General features: G+C 37.0%; 1 protein-coding gene across 5 annotated transcripts in view; it reads left to right on the forward strand.

The window, feature by feature from the left end:
* LOC126998133 (hrp65 protein-like) overlaps positions 1 to 20,135 on the forward strand; it is a 40,625-nt gene extending 20,490 nt beyond the window's left edge. For 3 of the 5 annotated variants that reach the window (XR_007752646.1, XR_007752649.1, XR_007752650.1), the window contains 2 exons: positions 16,888 to 17,117; positions 17,944 to 20,135. The gene's annotated coding sequence lies outside the window, so the exon portion shown is untranslated. Of the gene's footprint in view, positions 1 to 16,887; positions 17,459 to 17,943 lie in introns of all 5 variants that reach the window. The other 2 variants (XR_007752648.1, XR_007752647.1) reach the window with 2 other exon arrangements.
* The last annotated feature ends 1,220 nt before the right edge of the window (positions 20,136 to 21,355 follow it).

Here is a 21,355-nt window from a genome sequence, read left to right on the forward strand (position 1 = left end):
GTCACTCTGTCGAGTCAGCCACCGCCTCATATATATATATATAGATACATATATATATATATATATATATATATATATATATATATATATATATATATATATATATATATATATATATATATATATATATATATATATATATATATATATATATATATATATATATATATTGCAGATGCTCAATACTCCATCACTAACCAAGGATATGTTTTAATGCTCAAGCCTATATAGACTGGCTTGTTGCTTTCCTTAATGCAGACGTCGGCATCACAGTATGGAAAGGGTCAAGAGGAAATGGCAGAGGATTAATCCTCTTCTAAACCTCTCAGTTCTCCTCTAAATTCTTTTTAATCCTCTTCCATTTCCTCTTAAGAGGTTTAGAAGAGGGTTAAGAGGATTAAGAGGTTTAGAAGAGAACTAACCCTTATGCCGTCGGACGCTGACGTCGGCGTCGCTGGAGTGAAGGGATTAACTTATTACATCTCAGGATGTAGAGTATTTCTTGGGTTAATGGGATAATATCTCTGGACTTAAGGAACTGAATTTTATATTTAAAAAATTGCCTAGTGTAATGATCACAGGTGCACTAAATGATTGAAAATCCTCTTGAGCCAAAGGGACTTCTTGGCTTTTTGGTAAAGTGTTGTTCTTTCCACCCCCCTGGCCACAGGTTCAGGTCACCCTGGGTGGAGGTTGTTGTTACAACTGTAAAGTTATTTCAACCCTCATGACTTTACTAAGTAGACCAGTTCTCTTTTAAAAAAAGGAACAGAATCCCCTGTATAATAGTGGTGGCAATGGAATCCTGTAGTCCTGTGGCGTAATAGTTGAGTTAATTCAAGTTATTTCATCTCACCCAGCTGTTCATCCTCCCTTGTGGGCTGGTCAGTGAATGGGTACCTGGGGAAGGTAAACTGTGGTAGCCCACATGTCACATCAGCCCAGTGTCCCCAGGTGATTGGTTCTTACCCTCCACAGGCTCAAAGGCTAGTGCGCCGGATATGAATACCAAGGTCACATTCAGTTGTTGCGTATGCTCCCATTATAAAAACAATAATATCTTGATGCAAGGATGGCCCACATTCTCTAAAGAAAAGTAACCTACCTCCAGTATGCAAGTAGCTTAAAATGGGTCTGTTCAGGGTCCTGGGATAAGAGTCTGGCTGCCCAGACATTACTGTAGAGTAGAAGTCTTGAGTGATTCCAGCTAATATGGACAAGACCCAACTCTTCCTTTTTTATATATATTTGTTGTATTTATTTATTTTATATTGTTTTTTTTACTCAAGGACAACATAATGTGGAAATAGTCACATTGGCAAGGTCTACAGGACTTCAACCATGTCCCGAGCCACAAACTTCAGTGGTTCATTTTGTTGCTGATGATGATGACAATGTGTGAATTTGGTAAATATACATCTAACCCCCTGTGGAGGGGGCAGCTCTGCATATTGCATTCTCCTATTATTTGCACATTTTGCTTTGAGCTTCTCCAGTGTCTATTTTCTCATTTTGTTTTTATCCCTACACTTTCCTTCATTTTTTCAGGGGGTTCAGGTTTAAAGGTTAGTTGTGCATATATGATAACAGAAGAGTAGTACAGATTTTTTTTCAAGCCATACTCAACAATTCAATAAGATTTTTTCCACTTTCTCACTTAGAAATTATTTTTCTTAATTTTCAAAGTGGTTCAATTCCTCACATTTTTGCCAGCTCATGACTAAAGTTACAGTGTTCAATAATTGTAAAAAACAATATTTTCGCTGCAAAAGATTAAAATATATGTAACATCGCTACTGAACTCAAGTCAGCCCCCAGCTGATATTCCTCTGCGTGCATGTGTATATATATATATATATATATATATATATATATATATATATATATATATATATATATATATATATATATATATATATATATATATATATATATATATATATATATATATATATATATATATATATATATATATATATATATATATATATATATATATATATATATATATATATATATATATATATATATATATATATATATATATATATATATATATATATATATATATATATATATATATATATATATATATATATATATATATATATATATATATATATATATATATATATATATATCAGTGTGTGTGTGTGTGTGTGTGTGTACCTACCTGGCTGTAGTATTCAGGATTTGAGCTAAGCTCGTGTTGTCCTGTCTTATCTGCTTTTGTCCAACTTTCAGTAAGTGTGTGCGTGTATACATTGTTGGCGGTGGTGGATTGCACGGAGAGTACCGTGTAATACTCCACCGTCAAACTAACTCATCCCCCTTTTCTCTTTCCCTCTGATCTGCGGGGTTCTAAGAAACATTTCTGAAGTCAGTGCCAATCAGCCTTCCACAGGGAGTAGATGTATGCTTGTCTGTTGCCCCATTTAGGGCCTCATCTGCCCGCCACCTCCCTCACATTCTCTATAGGGCCACGAAAGCTTCTCAAAGAACCCCAGATTGAAGCCATAGGTTAAAGAGATTGTCTAACAAGGATATAGCTACAAATGCAAGGCTGTTACTCAGAACTGCACACACCACAGAAATATATGCTTTCGTGGCATGTAACCCGCCACCTCCATATAAGCCAGCAATGCCTAAACAGAAAGTCAGCTAGAGGGCTTTGAATGTTATTTGCAGGCAGCTAGAGGTCCAACCTGTCATTACAAACCGAGAAATTAAAGGGAATTCCTGTTTGCTGGCAGGAGCACCGGAATGAACAGTGGGAGACTATTTGAAGATAAAATTAGAGTACAGAAGTTGCAGGGCTGTGCCTAAGTCATGGGTAACATGTGTTCACCGCGGTAAAAGAGTAGCTTCTGATGCTCTACGTAGAAATTGGGGCCTTGATGAGTTGCCCAGGGTGTTATGGTCCAGTGAGGCAAAATTTGAGGTGACTGGTAATCAGAGAAGAGAGGTTTACTGCTGCCGAGGCAGTAAGTGACCCCTGCTACACAAGACAGAGCCAAACACCCTGGGGTTGTTTTTCCTGCCATGGTGTTGGCAAACTAGTGTTTTCACCCAAGAACAGTCCCATTAACCAATACAACTTAATTGAACGTATCCTGGACAAACTTTAACCCTTTCATGCACCAAAAGTGTAATAAGTTTCTCTTTCTACGGCGACATCCATCTGGGGCTCCCTAGGGGGCCTCGCAGAATGGCCTGACTGTGCGGCGAAAATTTTATTGATTTCACCCACGAATACTCTTTTTTTTCTGGCATTGTTATATATTGTTGGTTTTTTAAGATATTATTCTCCCTTATGAAAGAAAAAAGATCAAGAAATGCACATAAATAGCGAAGTTTGCCGACTGGAAAAAAAAAATATATATATATATATATATATATATATATATATATATATATATATATATATATATATATATATATATATATATATAAAGGGATGACAGTCACGCTCACAGGCTGCCTGCTGAGAGGCAACTAAACCATTGACAATTATCACTTCACATCCAACGGCACGAGAGAGTTGACAATTAGTTTATTTTATAGGTCTAGCTTGGATCTCTGACGAAAAAAAAATGCAACTCTGAAATATACTTTATTTTTGGCAAATCTTTAATTTTTTTTTTTTTTTTTACGTGATTCGAGTCGAAAGCTCATGTAGACGATTCCGTTTTGCCGCGAATTGCGTCGTGGTGCGTGAAAGGGTTAAGATTGTATGAATCAGTGTTTAGCTGAAATTATCATGCAGGACAGGGCACCTTGTCAGACTGCAAAGCCAGCCGTGAACTGGTTTGATATTGTGATGCAATGCTGCTAACACCTTGGCCAGGCAACCCACTGGATCTTAATCCTTTCGAAAACCTCTGGAAGATCATCAAATGTCAGCTACATGACAGTGACACTTCTTCCATTCCATGCCTTTGAGGTGCCATTCAAGAGGAGTGAGACATTAAACAGGAACATCTACAGAAACTAGCTGATTCCCTTCCCAGGCATCTTCAGATGGCTAAGAAAAGTCAAGGGTACCCAGTGAGTTATAAATTTTGGTGAATAGCCACTTTAGGATCATATTCAACCCCATTAATCATTCTGTCCCCAAGCACAGCAGGTTCATGCAGGATCAGCCACAGAGTTATATACATAGAGGGTTCCCAGAGCCTGGATGTAGAAGCAACTGGCGGCCATCTTAGGGTGACGGATGGCGAGACAGAGAGAAACTCAACATCACAGTTATGTCTGCTACTGCTATTATCAAGTTACCACTGCCTAGTCGATCCCCTGTCAGATAGACTTGTTATTTTCTTGTCAATTTTTTAGCCCCTAATTATTGTTACATTGGTACATGTCATATATCATCTGAATCAGAAAAATGTGCTGAATTTGAAACTGTAAACAAAAATCTAATGCAATAAAAAGTACATGAATGACAATGAGTTGAAGAAAAAAAGGTGAACAAAATTTTTTATCCACTACCATATATTTTTCTCATTACTTTATTGTAGGTATACCTAAGTGCAATAAATCTGTGATCATGATATGCAGCAATGTCTCATCAACACGATGATCGGCTCAGTTTTCCAAAATATGATAATGGTGGCTAGCTAATAGTGGTTAAGTGTAAACATGTGGAATTATGGAAAGGTCGCCAACGCGTCACCCTATGGCGGCCGACCTCAGAGTTACAGGCAGGAGCAGTGGCTTCACCTCTCACTGTGGCGAGAGATTGGAGTTGAACCCTCTAGTCTATAACTCTGTGGCATCAGCACCATCCACCAGCACTGTGGTACAAATAAACACTCAAACCTATGTACCTGCATGGGATTGGTCTCAGTACCCACTGTGGATACCAGAATCTGTGGATGTTCATCCCTGATATAAAGTGGTGTAGTATTTGCAAATAACATATATACCTTATAAGGTTCATTTTAAATCACCTCTATATTACTTATAATACTTAAGACAATGGAAATGTTGCTTAGATAGTTGTTTTCCTGTATCTAGGGAATAATGTCAGGACATCTGATCCTCAGAGTAATGTGGGCTTTATCTGCGATTCTGCAGTAACTGTTGCCACCACCTCTCCATTGTCTCACAATGGTATTTTCGTTACTGAAAAATTGTGTATTAGGCACCTTGTCGAGTTGAACTAGTGTTATTTGAGTTGTGGTCAGTATTGATATCACATACCTTACACTACTTCGGTAATTGTTACGTTACTTAATTGAAAACACTTTTTAGTACTTAAATAAACACATTGAGTGTAAAGAAAGTGGGAAGTCCTTTCTTTTGCTGACATTTAGTTTGTCAGCACTGTGACTTGACCCTACCTTACTCAGTGTACTGAGGAAGGAAAGAAAAAATGTCATAAATTTACAAAAAAAAAAAGTTAACTAATTAGTTTGTGTCTAAAATTACTGTAAAATAGATTGGTTGGAATCCATTAATGATAACCACAACAAAAAACAGTGATGCATGTTATTCCAACAAGAAAGCACAAGTTATGATGCAAGACTGTCACCAGTACTTGTTTGCCATATCTGGTCTCCTCTAGGAAGTTTAAGGAAACTATGTTAATCACAATTCTTGTAATATTGATGACAGTTTTGAATGTTTGTTAATTTAACCTTTTATTTTTATATTCCTTGTCGTGTCTTAAGTATCAGTAGCACAGGAACACAAGTTTTACCTACTGAGAGTTTTCAATGATCAGCTTAAGGTTTAAAAGTACACTACTTCTAAAACTTCATTTTAGTCATAGGCTAATTTTTCTTTAAACTTGAGCCAATCACCTGTATGGATTGCCTAGCCTACCATGGCACTCAACCCTAGAAGTAATGGCAGCATCATGTGGAAAAAATGTGAAGAGAAAAGAGTTCACAGGCAACTCTTTTTATTATTTACTTTGTGTTAACCTCATGTTAAGATGAAATCGTGTTGACACCTAGTTTTGCCAAGGTCAGCATAATAATGTGACAATATTTGTGTCCCTCTGATGCTTACATTTCTCTTCATGTTTATTGTTTACGTGTGTGGTAGCTTGTGATTGAGGCTTGCTGCTTTCACTTTGCACTCTTCTTGGTTTACTAAGTAATTTCTGTTGCAAAAAGTCAAAGCAACCAGAAGAAAATATATTCCTTGGCCATGTAGGTGATTAACTCATAGTTGCAGCAGAAGGGCAAACAACCCAAGGCAGAACATTAATCTTCAGAATACGTTAAAGGTGCAGGTGGTATTGCCTGTTAAGATTGTATGAAGTTACAAGTACTGTTGCTGTACTGTTACCATTCAGAAGCAAGGAAAATGAAGCTTGAGAAACGTTAAGAATTGGGACCGTAATATGGTAACATGAAATGGGAACTGATATACAAGTAGGTCATATTCTTGAAGCAGTATCCTTTCACAATACCTTGAATGTCATCTTTGTAAAAAAAAAAAAAAAAAAAAAATTGAAAGTGGTGTGTTTTAGAGTAAGATTACAATAATTTTGATCCCTCTTAATTGCATGCTGTAGTTTGCAGACCAGGACAGCATTATGGCTTTCTCAACAGCTCAGATCTAATGAAAGGCTGGAAAATGAAAAACACGCTCATGTTGGCTGTAAAGCTTAAAACCCGAGTTTGCTATAACACTTATTTCTCATGTGTTAAGTTGTGGGGTACTTATTTTTTTTTTTTTTTTTTTTTTTTTTTTTTTTTCCAAAAGTGAAGATGACTTCAGAAGAGTGACTAAAAGAGAAAAGGAATATCTCAACTTTGAGAAGCTTCAAATATTTTGTTATTGTTTAGATTTTTACACACTCTTGAAGAGTGCATAGACCCCTTGTCCTGCAACAAGTGGAGAGAAAGCTAAACTCAAGGACCCTTTTTTTTCCCCTACAGATAACGAAAAAGAAAAAATACCATAGACAATTGTTGCATATTCCAGTTTTGGTCTTATCTTTTTTTTCCCCATAATGTCCTTATCCAAACAATTAAAAACTACCCTTTTATGTTAAAATTTTGTATGTGATCCCAAATGTTATGATATTAATTTTCTTAGTCTTGTAAAACCACACCTGCTTTTTCTTCACTTGCTTTCTTTATTTTACTCTTAGTCTGTAGTTCCTTGTGGGCTTGCTCTTGCTCTTCCCCATTTTTAACACATGACATTTCTTTGAAATAAATTCCGTTTCTTACCTTTCATGTATTTCTTACCAATCATGTATTGTGTTAAAGTCTCCTTGCAACTCTATCTGATATGCCCTTTCTCTAAACATTTTATCCATTTAGTGTAACAAGTTTCTCATGCCTTTAACATATTGTGCTGGGTAGTGTACACTGATCTGTAGTTTAGTGGATCTTCCTTCCCGTCATCATTAAATATGGTACTATATTTGCTTTCTTTCCATTCTTTTTAATTATTTTTTCTTTTTTTTATACACAGTTGTCGTATATCGACCTTGGTAGTTTTCTCGGCATTCCTTTGATACTCCCCTGGTCCCTCTGCCTTCCTGTCTTACAGTTTTGTTTTATTGTTGAAATTTTCCAATTTCAACATTCACCTTTTGCATCTCCATCTCCTCTCATCTTCCTTTTTGCTGTTGTTTTCACTCAGTCTTCTTCATGGATACCAGTTGAGAGCTTCTGTTTAACAAATCATTAATTTCCTTCATTCATTCATTTATCACTTTCTCCTGTAGAATCTGTTAACAATTTTTTTGTGCGTGCTTCACTTAACCATTTATAAACCTGTAGATATCAGTTAACCATTTTTTTATATATATATATATATATATATATATATATATATATATATATATATATATATATATATATATATATATATATATATATATATATATATATATATATATATATATATATATATATATATATATATATATATATATATATATATATATATATATATATATATATATATATATATATATATATATATATATATATATATATATATATATATACACACACACACTTGTATTCTCACTTGGGTCAGCTATGCTTTCAGAACTCTTACCTCCAGTCTTTCATACTTCACTTTCTAACACTGCATTGTGGCTCCATGACCACAAACCCCAGTCAATTAATCAGTCACTCAACACACTGCATCATTATTTTGAGTTCAAAGTAGTGTAAGTCAGTTATTTTGTAACACTTATTTTGCCCCCTAAATGTACCACATAGTGCCAGTAGACTTCTTTTGGGGCATAGTTGTTGGCCCCAGCCTGTTATTGGCACGGGTGAATTTTATCTCTAATGGCTGCCATGCTGTATGACATTCTTGGCCCATGCTGACCCCCAGTACTCCCCTGGTCTTGACCAGAATCACAGAATCAAGGGTTGATTAATGATCTGGATTAGAATGTAGGTAATCTTTTACCACTCAACCATGATTGAAAAATGCCAGATGGTTGCTGCAGGTGCCAAATCTGGGACTTTGGAATCACAGTGTCTGCATGCAGACCAGCTGGCCTTATTCTTTGGGGCTTACAAGCTTCATGGCCAACATCTAGCCGCCTGTTGCCTCAACTGTTTGCTCCAGGAAAATAGCTTTATTGAGCATCCTGTGATAATTATAGTTCTATTTCTTAAAATTAATTAGATAAAATTATTCAATTTCTTACCATAGAAAGATAAAATGCTTCCATCCCCTTTTTATTTTTAAAAATCAAATCATCCATCTTAATGAAAGGGATAATTTTGTATGATTTAATTTGAAGTCTTACAAGTTTCTTTGAATCAGCATTAATAAGAAATAAATTGCAATCAGCACCCATAGCTGAACTGTGATAAATGCATTGCTACACGTAGGCTTCAGTACATAGAAACCCATGGAAGGCGCTTAAACAATTTGTTTAATGTCAAAATATTGCCTTTAACATACTCTTAAATACATTTGTACATCCTCCATTTTTATAATGTATGAGAGTTGACAATGCTATTAAGATATTTGCTGTTAGGAATATATATTTAATAGTATTCTATGAATACTAAATATTAAAATTTTTGGAATTTTCACAAGACCATATATTAGGTGGGGTTCAGTCTTGGCATTTTTGGATGAAGAGAACATAAATACATCACTAATGTTATTGAGAGTAATACTTGTATCTAGACTGGTTTTCAGATGAGTTAGAATGGGACGAGGGTCAAGTACCAAGTGAAAATAGCTTGATCACCGCTTGTCTTCTGACAGTTAAAACCTCTTGCAGGCTCCATGAAAAAAGATTTGCAGAGAAAGGTAAGGTTACTCTATCAGTATTGTAGCGATCAACACATTTCACCGGTATGGAAAAAAACTTGTAATGTGAGTGTATTTTTGAAAAAGCGTAAATGGTTTTTGGAACTGAAGGTGGTGGTAAGAAAGCAATTTAGAAAAGTGTATATTGTAAGCAAGATTTTTATAACAAAAAACTTGCAATGATTCTTATAATACCATGTTTGATGTAGCATCCACTAGCTAGTTATGCTCCAATTGGTTTGCTCATTGCGTTACTTTTTAAATGTTTTTGATGCCGTAAACCAGTGGTTCCCAAACCGTGTTATGCAGAACCCAAGGGTTCAGTGATCGGCTACCAAGGGCTCCCTGTGTTGATGGGTAGAAATGATGGGAAGTTTGGATTTTAAACGAAAATTAGCTTAACTCATAAAGTCACATCTGTCGAACACTATCAAAGAAAAAGAACAGCAGATTTGAATATCAGCTGATCACTCAAAATAATATCTAACTAAGACTCACTGCTTACATTTTAGGCAAAGCTCTTGCACTGGTATCCTGATAGTACAAAATTAGCTTAACATGATATAGCGGAGCGGAAGTGTGAGGCCGATTTTTTGCGCAACGTTGCCTCAAAATACAACTGTACATAATTAAATTTGATGTATAACCTGATAAGTGCCTGCAGCTAAACAGCATCCTTCCAGATACTGGTAGCCTTTGTGACCAAGCAAGCCTGTATGTAACATGTAACATTAAAAATGGTAAGAATGACAAAGCTCTGCTGTGAACTTCAGTGGATTCTTAAAAGTAAAGTGTGTGTGTGTGTGTGTGTGTGTGTGTGTGTGTGTGTGTGTGTGCACGCCAAAAAGCAGCTATGATTGAAAAGGGGTTCCAGCAGATGATAAAGTTTGGGAACCACTGGCTTAAACTATACACAGGGAACCTTCCTGTGTATAGTTTCAAAGTATAATATATAGTGTCAGTTAAAATGAATTTGCTAAAACTTTGATTTAATGTACCATAGTCAGAATCAGCTATGAAGTCCAGTTGGGTGGGACCCACTCGGGAATTCACTGGAATAGCACTGCCAAATCTTATTTAATGTATACAGAATACTGATACTTAAATTTAAATAGTACACAGCTGACATATGGGAGAAAGAGTGACATATTGGCGGTGATGCGGCAGTGCTTTGAAGAGGTTCGGACTCCTCCCAAACAGACTTCATATTTGTGTCAGACTATAGTACCGCCACTGAATCGACGGGTTCCCATTCCTACTATTTGTATCAGTTTACTTTTTATTCACCCATTTGCTTTACTTGCAGTGGTTGCCTCTTGAATTTGCAAATCCTTAGAACCATTTACAAAGCAAATCTTTAAATGATAAATTCATAACACTTTGGGGGCTAGGTGCTTGCTCTGGGTATGGATTTATGGAGCTAATACAGGTGTGCCATCTTAATGGCTTTGACACCTTAGCTGCAACAAGTTAGTATGTCTGTTAAAACTGTAGCTGATGTGAAGTATATTGCCTTGCATTGCCTCCCAGTAAGGCATTTGTCCAACAGCCAGTCAATGCACAGAGGCTGTAATTATGGTGCTGAAACTGATTTGTCAACTCTGTCCCACAAATGCTCACAGGACCTCACTGACCTTATTATCTTGAGCAGTCATGCAGCAATCTTAGTGGTATAGTCTTATAATCACATCACTTGTTTTCACCAGAAAACATTGCTTTTGTGATTGCCCAGGTAGTGAAAATTCATAATTTTATTGGTGGTAACCAGCTGCCCGTGTCAACTAATTTTTATCCACTGATCTAATATTTTATGAAAAGTCGGTCTTCTAACTGTAGATTTGCTTCTTGCAGTAATTTTCTTTTATAACTTACTTAGTAACTAGGATCATTTTATCTGTACTCCAATAGATAGTAAGTAAACCCATTGAGGCAGCATGCTCCCAGGTCTGCAAAGATTTGCCTCAGGTTGCCGTCATTTGTTCAGTGCATGTGAACCACTATGAGGGTTTGTTATATCTCCATTTTCATCTTGTTTGTTTACATACATTACTTTTACCTTAAAGGTCTGATCTTGGGAAGAGTGTCATTACTTCAAACTGACAAAAAGGAGTGACATGCCATCAAAAATAACCTAAATTTTAGGGAATATCTGCATATTTTTAAGATAAAATATTACAAAATAGCACATTACTTGCATCACTCCAAAGGGTTATGAATAAACTATGTAATAGTTATATGAAAGTTAAAAGTTGGAGGAAAATCCCATTTGCTAAGTTGAGGTTTTACTACAGTGTACTTCGGAGAATTTGTCGAAGCTTGGATGTTTATCACAGCTCATACCAGAGATTTACTTTACACAGCAGTTGGTGGTTACAGAAAAGAGAAATGATTTAATTGCCCCTTAAAGTCCTCTTAACCCTTTAACTGCTATATGCTCATGGTGATCTCACGGGAGACTGGGACCACACTGCTAAATGTTTGCAGCAATCCACAGTCAATTTTGAATCTCCCACTCATAATTCATGTTCCAGTACTGTTCCACATTCCATTGTATTGTATGGCTGTTGGCTGTATTTGCCCCCCACCCTCCCACCCACCCCCCTCCCCTACACAACCAAACCCCCATAGGTGAAACAGCTGCCCTTTACACATAACCAGAACATGGTGAATAACATTTTGTCTAATTATCTGTAAGAACCTCCAAGTGATAGTGAGAAAATATACTGCACCATACTAAATATTGGAGAATTTTGAATTGCGTCTACTCACTCAGCATATGAACTATTGCAATGATAATAAGCCAGTCATATAGTATTTGTTGCCTTCTTTCTAATGATTACTTGAATATTTGCTACAATGCATAGTTAGAGATATTAAGGTGGAAAGATGTCCCCCGGTTTACTTGCCTGAGTGCACACAGCGGTATCGGCACTCCTGACAGACTGTGAAGTTAAAGGGTTAATTTTGTGTTTTGAAGTTTCTAAAGATTGCGTGTATAGTTTTAATGCATCCCAATCGATAAGTATGCATCTCATCTGCATTGCTCATTCCGTCATAAAAAAAAACTGTCTACAACATGCAATGGAATGAGAGGTAGATAATGTTAACATGCACCAAACTTTTTTTTTTTTTTTTTTTTTTTTTTTTTTTTTCCAGGGTGGGAGAAATGCAGCTGTATCAGGTAATGTATTTGTGAGAGAGAGAGAGAGAGAGAGAGAGAGAGAGAGAGAGAGAGAGAGAGAGAGAGAGAGAGAGAGAGAGAGAGAGAGAGAGAGAGAGAGAGAGAGAGAGAGAGAGAGACTGTGTACTTGAAAATGAATCTTTGTATTGTGTAATTTACATTGATAAAAAAAAATGTATTCCATGCGTTTTTACATCCGTAACAAGTATAAAGCAAACAAATATTTGACACGAAACATCCAATGCACCGTACTTAAACAGAATAACTTTTCATTATTCATGAGTTGCATAACAAATCTTGGGCAATTCTAAATATCTGCCATCAAATCTACCAACCTGCTTGTATGCCTGAAAAATCTTGTCATAAATCTTTTTAAGTGTAATTACTGTGCAACAGGGGCAGACAATGAATAAACACAAGATTGTAAGATTTTTTTAGACCCGAGGAGGCAGTCCAGGGCAAACAAAAAAAGGGGGGATAAAAAAAGCCCATAAAATCTACTGCTCCTCAATAGGAAAGGAGACAGAGAATTCAAAAAGACTATTAAAAACTGTTGAAGATGTCTGGAAACTCTTCTCTTGTTGGGAGAAGAGAGGAAATGGCTATCTGTAATGGCAGTAGATTGTGGAGTGGTTGAATGGGTGAAATAAGTGCACAGAGGTTACTGAGGATAACTGTGATGAGTATATGGAGGCAGCATTGAGGGAGAGGGTGTCAGGGGAAGGCCATGTGACATGCTGGATGAGTATGGGAGAGAATAGGTAGGATAGGGGTTTGCTGTCATGAGTGAGAGTGCCAGAACAGGAAAAGTTGGAGATGCTTCTACTGTGGCTACCATGATGCAAGTGTCTATAACAGAGCAGAGCATCGGGGATAGATTTGGTCAGTAATACACATCCTTTATTACTGTGAAAACTATAAGCAGTTACATTACATTAGAAGTCATAGAATATCCTTCCTCTCCTGTATACAAACTTCAGTGGTTATTTAGTCTTGTCCTGAACCAAATCCAATTCCTATGTAGTTGAAATGTTTGACTTTCAAGCATCATTTAATGAAGTCACCCAGAGATAGTGGATGGTTGGAATTGCCCTGTAGTAGGTTGTCCAAAATTCATGAGGCATTGTTACTTAAAACTTCATAGATTCAATACTCCCATCAAGATTTGTGGATGTTTTGACATGAACTTGCCATGTGCTGCTTATAAACAATGTTGAAATGAAAATATGGCTGGTGCATTCAGAGTAGCTGTTTAATCTACATCCAACAAGCCCATTCACTGCAGCAGGTGACTTGATGAACAGTAACTGGTGATTTGTTGAAATTTGGAGGCATATTTACTTTTAACCAGCAAAACCTTTAGGAAATACAGAAATATTGCATCAGGACATTTTGAAATCTCTTGGAACAGTTTGTCCAAAGTCATTTGGTAGTAATGGACATTTGAGTTTAAAATTAACTGACATCAGATTCTTCTCTACCACCTAATTACATATTGCATGAATGGGTTTAAGTTAGTTGTAAGATTCAGTGTAACAAATGTATCGGCATTTGAAGTCATCTCCTAAAGCATAAAATCGTCCTTAAGGAGATTGTTCGGGGGTACTTAGGTAGTGGTGGATTATCATTAATTTGTCATGTTTTATAAACATTCACCGAGATGTTTAAAGTCCAGTTTCGAAGCATTTGCTTCCCACCCACCCCAGTCCCCTCCCATAAGGGTAGTCATTATTTCAGAAAACTGTAATTAGACATGAAGTTATCCATTGATCAGTGCAGGGGGGCTTTGTGGTGCAGTGGTTAGCACACTCGGCTCACAACCGAGAGTCCAGGTTCGATTCCCGGGCGGAGTGGAAAAATTTGGGCAGCTTTTCCAATACCTATGCCCCTGTCCACCCAGCAGTGAATGGGTACCAGGTATTAATCGGGGGTTGTGTCCCGTCTCCTGGGATCTGTTCCCTCCTCCTATAATTCCTTCCCCTTCTGTCTCTCTCCGGCATATGACCACAGATGTTGCGCTGACTAAACGAAACTTTCCAACTTGATCAGTGCAGATGAAAAAGACTTGCAAGTTATGTAAATTAAGGTTAAAGCTATTACCTAGAATTTGAAGTTACCATTTAGTGTAGTGGGGAATTTTTTTGTTGCCTGAATATACTTTTGCAGTGGCATTGATTTCCCCCCTTTAGAAACATTAAGAATTCAATTTTCCTCGTCTTTTCAATGATGTAAGGCCCATTAGAAACCGTCATAGTTATGAAGGAATTTCTGAAACTAAACTTGTTTGTGGGTTGGAAATAATAGCCAACAAGTTTTTTTTTCTTATTCCCTTACTTTACGCAGATATAATTCAGACCACCATGCAAATACTCATGATGCATTAATCTTAGTGAACTGAATGGCATTTTAAAGTCTATCCAGTATTATTCAATCAAGAGCAATGGTGTCAGGAGGCACTGCCTTACTCATTGTCACCAAGTTTGCTCTATTATGGAGCCTCCAGGCTCATGCTCTTAACCGAACGAGTTTCTGCTATCTCTTACATTGTTTTGGCCTTCCTACTGTCTCATTAGGGACTTACAGGTGGCCACACCCCTTGTTTCTTTCAATTGTGGCAGCCAATCACTGCTCACACTGTCTTAGCACCATGTGGAATGCAAAAAAATACCTCAAAACACCATGAAATATCAGCTTAACACCATTTCACCACTGAGCATTGTAGTACCTAAAGTGTCTAAGATTACAATGAGACAAAAATAATAGCCACAAGTACACTTTAGCCAGAATTTGAATAAAAATAACCATTTTTATGGTATAAAATATTTTTCTTCATTCATCACATATCTGTGAAAAATTGCCTTGTGTTACAGAATGAATGTTAAGGCAATGACCTAAGGATGGCAATGTTGTTAAGAAAGCATGGGTAGGTCATGTAGTATTCCAGGTGTTATTAAAACTAAGAACATTACACCAGTTCCCTGAACAAGAGCTGAACCAAACTATCGGTTTCCAGTTTAGGAATTGGCTGCGACTTGGCCAATTAAAATAGCAAAAAATGTAGGTGAGTGGCCACCTGTAATTTCTTCATGAAACAGACTATATTTCGATTTGTGCCTCATGTATTTTGAAGGATTGATGATGATTCAAGTACTGTACCTAGGATTTAAAAGAAAAAAATACTTGGAGTATATCCATGTGAAACATGATGCAACATATATGGGGGGGATGTTAGAAAACTAACCATAACTTATTCATCCTAGCGAAATTTGCCTTTAAGATTGTCTTGAAACTGCTAAAGGGCACACAAACGTTATAACTTTTTCTGAATAAATGCTAATTTCTCAGGATATCAAAAAATACCCCTGAACAATCTCTTTAATATTTCAATCTCTAAGTTGGCATCTCTCAGTTGTATTTTTAAATATAAACATTGCAGGTACACTGTCTGGAGCATTGCCAGTGAAGTTATTTTCCAACTGCATAATATTAAAGAAAAGGTCTGAAGCATTGGCATTTTTCAGTATGCTATCAAAATTACATTTTTTATCAACAATTTACTGTACAGACTTTTTTTGTTTGTTTGTTTTTCATGTTCCTATTATATTCTTGATTTTTTTTTAATAAATTGCTTTTATCCATTGTAATATTGGGAAATTCTGTGAAGGAAACAGGAAATGGTTTATCCTTTGATTTGCAGTATACTGATTGTTGTCAAGCAAGCTAATCTTGAAGGTTTTGTTTCTCCCTCTTAAGCATCTGGCACCAAAATTACACTACAAAGGTGTGAAATAAATTAACCACCTCGTGATGAATGTATTTGCAGGGATAGTCAGGTGAGACCATGAAACCAACTTTCCTTGTACGCTTCCGAAGGCAAATGGGACTGGAGGAGACAAACAGACGCCTTATCCTACTGTAGATAATAGCCTTAAAGTACTATATGTTATACTTCATTTTTTATATAGGGACATTTTTATTATAGGGAAACTGTATTGAAATTGTATAAGTGAATCAGATCAATGGAAATAGTTATGGAACATTTGAAAATTAGGAGATAGTCATGCTGCTTACCAGACATAACAACCATTAGGTGTAAAGTGAAGTCATAAAAGTCTTCATTATGGGTGTGGGAATGCTTGAAACTTGTATTACCATAAACAGAACCACGTTCATGGAATTTTGCTATAGTTGTGCGTTATGAAATATCAAACAACAATTACACTCGGACAGCATCTACTTCGGTATTATATTAAGAAAAGTTACAGAAAATAAATGTACCAATAAACTTGACCACTGCAACCGAGAAAGTCGTTGGGGTGAATTCTGAAGTATAACTGAAGCTAAAATTTGCTTTAATAAAAGTAAAGAGAAAAAAAGGAGGTAGGAGCCACTTTCAAACCAAAGAGGAAGGCTGGCATCACCCTAATGAACTCTTTTTTCCTTCCCAGGTAACTTATTACAGAGGTCGTAATGCTGGCTACCGGCGTGGCAACAGGATGGGTCTGGTGACGTGACAAGTGGCACCCGGCCAGTGAAGCAGCTGTGAGGAGCTGGACTATCCGCGTGGCATGTGGGGGTGAGGCGGCAGCCAGCACCGAAGGAGCCGGGCCCGGAGGAGGCACAGGGTGTAGTCAGAGGCAGTTGGGTGTTTCCACTGCACCCTGTCAATGCCGGGGAGGTAAGTCTGACGGAACTTTCATGCATTTAGATCTAAAGCTTTGTGTGTGCAGTGCTCAAGGGAAATGAAAAACTGATACCCATCAGTTGTTGTGCAGCCTTCATGGATATGGCACTTGTCCACTTCCAGCTAGCCATTCATATGTAGTTTTTAAGTATACTTGCGTTTATTTTAACAGGATGCGTTCCATGACCCCAGTACAAAACATGAAGATTTGCCAGTGTATAAAATCCTAACCTCTGCATCCAGTGGTTATGAGGTCTGGGGATGAAAGATGAGTGGTCCCCTCTAGAATATATTTCTAGCATTGCTAAATAAGGAACTTTACAAATTCCCTGCAGGTAAAGGGCAGCACTGCCATCCAGTTCCTTGAATAGTCTTTATATAGTCAAACCATTTCAAATAATCCATTGAGGCGATTGGCTTCTGTGGTTCTTTCCACTCTGCTCTGCCACACAGTCCCAACACCTATTTTTTCCTCTTGTATGTTACCATATAAGAGGAAGAGATAGGTGTTGGAACTATGTGGCAGAGCAGAGTGAAAGAAAGGACCCACGGAAGACAACACCTCAACGGACTATTTGAAATGGTTTGACTAATGTTGTTCCAGAGAATTAAGTTCAGCTTTTTCAGTTTCTTTGTATGGCTCACTGATTAAGGTGTTGAGAGCAGCAGTCACTTTAAAATCTCTGTTACCTATGCAAGTGATACACATAGACCATTGCACTGTAACATACCTAATTATATTCTTGCATAATTGGGAGGTTCACAATATATATATCCATATAAATGTAAACATACACTCAATCCTTAACCTTTGCTTCAGGGTGACTTCCATCGTGGCTGGTAATGCAGTGCTGTTATCCACACGAGGACGCCATTCGGTAGTTAAGTTCTCAACAACACTTACCTTGCTCAAAATGTAAATCAATTTGTAGTTATATATTTATTTATTTATTTTTTTACTTATTTTATTTATTTTATTTTTTTCATTGGGAATGAAATTTGAAAGGTGAATTTATTAGATGGACATTTGAAATTACTCTGATACACTAAACCTTACCAGTTAATTGTTAATTCTTTTATAGTATATGGAAATATATTTTATCAGTAAAGGTAAACATTTATTTTTATAGGAATTTTTATAAGAAAATATTATACTTAAACTTAAGCCTGCTAGATCCTGAGTCAGTTTGCTGGTTATCAAGATAACCAAATAAGTCTAACGAAGGTTTGTGGTTGGGCTACCGACTTCAGCCATGAAGTCCAATAATGAATAAGTCATGGTCCCCTAAATGACGCACCAACTTAGGTAATTTAAAAACCTTGCAAAGCCTCAAGCTCTGGTTAAGACGAGATGATGCATATTACTATTCCTCTGGCCCTTGAGCCTTTGGTGGATTAATCCTCCATCTCGCCCAGGACACATGGTCACTGCCTTGTCCAGGTCACCACAGTTATCTCCCTTTAGGTGTTATCCTTGGTACTAATTTGAATTCAGTCAGAATATGAATACATTTTGTTAAAGTAAATGGCTTTGCATTTGTAACCAGCACAGTCGAGATTTCTGATTCCAACTTTAATGGTATCTTCTGCATTTTCAGTTTACAGTATTTTGACAAAAATATATCTTCAGATGGAAATATTTAGGAGTTTAAAGTATTCATTCCTTTTTTAGTAATGATAGCAACTTATTGGTTACTATAATGGTGAGGAGTAACTTCATGTAATGTGAAGGTTGTCTGCCAAGTCACTCATTTACAATTGTTGTTGTTTTCATTGAAAACTAAAGACATGTACCTACTATAGTAGCTTGACATTATATTCACAAAGTATAAAGAAGAGATTTCTTTAATTACTGTACTGTGGTGTGTCTGGTTTAACTAAAAACCATGCACAATGCATCTGTTAACCTGTATTCACTCAGCTTAGGATTGGGACTGTAGAGGTGTGCCAAGTTTCATGGTATCACAATTTGCCAATATTTGTTTCATGACATGGGCATAACTGTATGGTGGTCAGGTTTGCCTTTAGGCATCCCAGCCTTGTTTTAACATCCTGAGGGCATATTCCAGAAGTTGCATCCCATTTGCATTATAAATTCTCATAAAAACCTTGGGAAATATGCACCCAGGACCTATAAAATAAGGCCAGGAAGGCTACAGACAAGGCTGACTACTGCATGTTAAGAAATCCGTATATAGCAATGTACGAAGACAAGTTACTGAACAAAGGGACCAAGGAGCGAGTTTTTAGACAAGATTAGAACCAATTACCTTTTCTTTTCTATAGGATTAAAGGCCTACCTTGAACAAATTTAGGTATTGTGCATAATTATGCAGAACCAATTAAGTATGTAACTTGGTGCATCACCATAATTTTGGTCAATTATTTTGACCCATAGAAAGTGCTTCTTAGGGATATTGAAAAGTGCATAATGGAAAGATAACTGTTTTCAATTATGGGTTGTCACATGATCAGCAATGTGTCTAGAGAAGGTATAAGGATGTTTCAGTAATGCAAACCTAGTGAGCATTTATGAATCAGCATATACTTTTAGAATGAGCACTGTCCTAACAGCAAATATAGTATGTATGTAAATGAAAGGCAGTGGTTACCTGAGCATCCACTCACTCACAAGGTTAAGTAACGACTTCTGTTCCCACTTACTACAAAGGCCCCCCCACCTTTTTATACTGAATCCTATCTATGCCCTTTTTTTTAAATGCGTTGATTGTTCAATCAGATGCATGGTGGGTGATGAGCACTGTAGGACAAGTTGCACTGGCTAGCTACTTGATGAATGTTTATCCCCCTCCCTAAATCCTTAACAACATCTGTTCATGCAGTCACTACCTTGTCTATTATATCAAAGTTGGATCAAGAGGGAGCACTAACAAAACTGTGGTTAAGTTTCCTGAAACATTGATGGTATGCTCTTAGTAAACAGTTCTGTAGCTGTATTAAATGATGGTCTGGCATGTTTTTCCTGTTGCTAATGGCCTAATGCACCATGAATCACTATTTATTCAACCCAAAATGTCAATCTCTCCCTCAAGGTATTCCGTACGTATATTTTTTCATTTTTCCAACTTCATACTTCACTTAGATTACCACTCAACATACAAGCACAGGATCAACATTTCCTGGTGTATAAAATTTTGCAGTCAATCCTGTAAGACTCAAATTTTTTATTTCCTAATTTCAAGACGAGTGGTATGCTTTTCCACCGTTAATACTACCCTATACACTTGCAACTCATTGTATGATGTATAAGCATGATACAACTTCTCTGGTCTGTAAAGTATTCTTTCATTCATTAGAATTCAAATGAGTGAGTGGAAAATCAAGGCCTTATTTGCAGCAGTGGTAAAAGCATGGTTTTAGCCTGTTCCATCTCAGGTGACAGCAAAAAGCCCCTCCCTATAGACGAGAAGGAAGAGTGCCTGCTCTCCAGCAAGGTTTAGCCCAACCCCCATTGGGTTGGCTGTCAACCAGTCAGCAGCAACAGAGTGGCTATGTTCTTCCTTTATCATCTTTAGGGAAGGGCTTCTCGCCTGATTCGCTGTCACCTGAGATGGGGTAGACTATAGATATATTGTTGTTTTAAAGTGTAAACAGTACAGTCTTTACATATCATGTGTGGTTAGGTTTGTGAAAGGGTCACATAAATTATACTTCAGAGAAATTTGAACATAATCTGGGGCATCTGCAGGTAGTTTTACTTTTTAAGGTGGGACAGATTCATATTTTCCTTGGTGAACCAGAAAGCAGTGGCATTGCAGCACCAGGTGGCCTCGTAATGTTATGAAAAATAATAATTCTGTTATAACTTGCAAATGAGTGTGAACAGGAATATAACAGACTTCCAGGGGAAGGGGAAACTGCCCCTCCTTAACCCCTTCAGCACTGGTTCGTACACATGTATGTGTAGGGGATGCACTACGATAAACCGTCACGTCTGGGTGTACGTGAAATTTTCTATTGTTTCAAAGGGCAGGTAAATACAGGCGGTATAGTGTATTACACTGTGTTTAGGGGGTGGTACAGGTAACTCGATTTACGCATTTTTGAAATAACACGGGGTCCAAAATCCAAATAAATGTTTAATTTACAAATTTTTTTCACTTATACGCGATATTTTATGGAGTGGCCACCAGATGTCTCACGCAACTGGACTCACACTGCGCTGCGGCCACACAGCTGAGCTCAGTTCTTCCCGCGCGCCTTTTGAACAA

This window comes from Eriocheir sinensis, chromosome 13 (genome assembly GCF_024679095.1).
Source record: "Eriocheir sinensis breed Jianghai 21 chromosome 13, ASM2467909v1, whole genome shotgun sequence".
Taxonomy (NCBI): Eukaryota; Metazoa; Arthropoda; class Malacostraca; order Decapoda; family Varunidae; genus Eriocheir; species Eriocheir sinensis.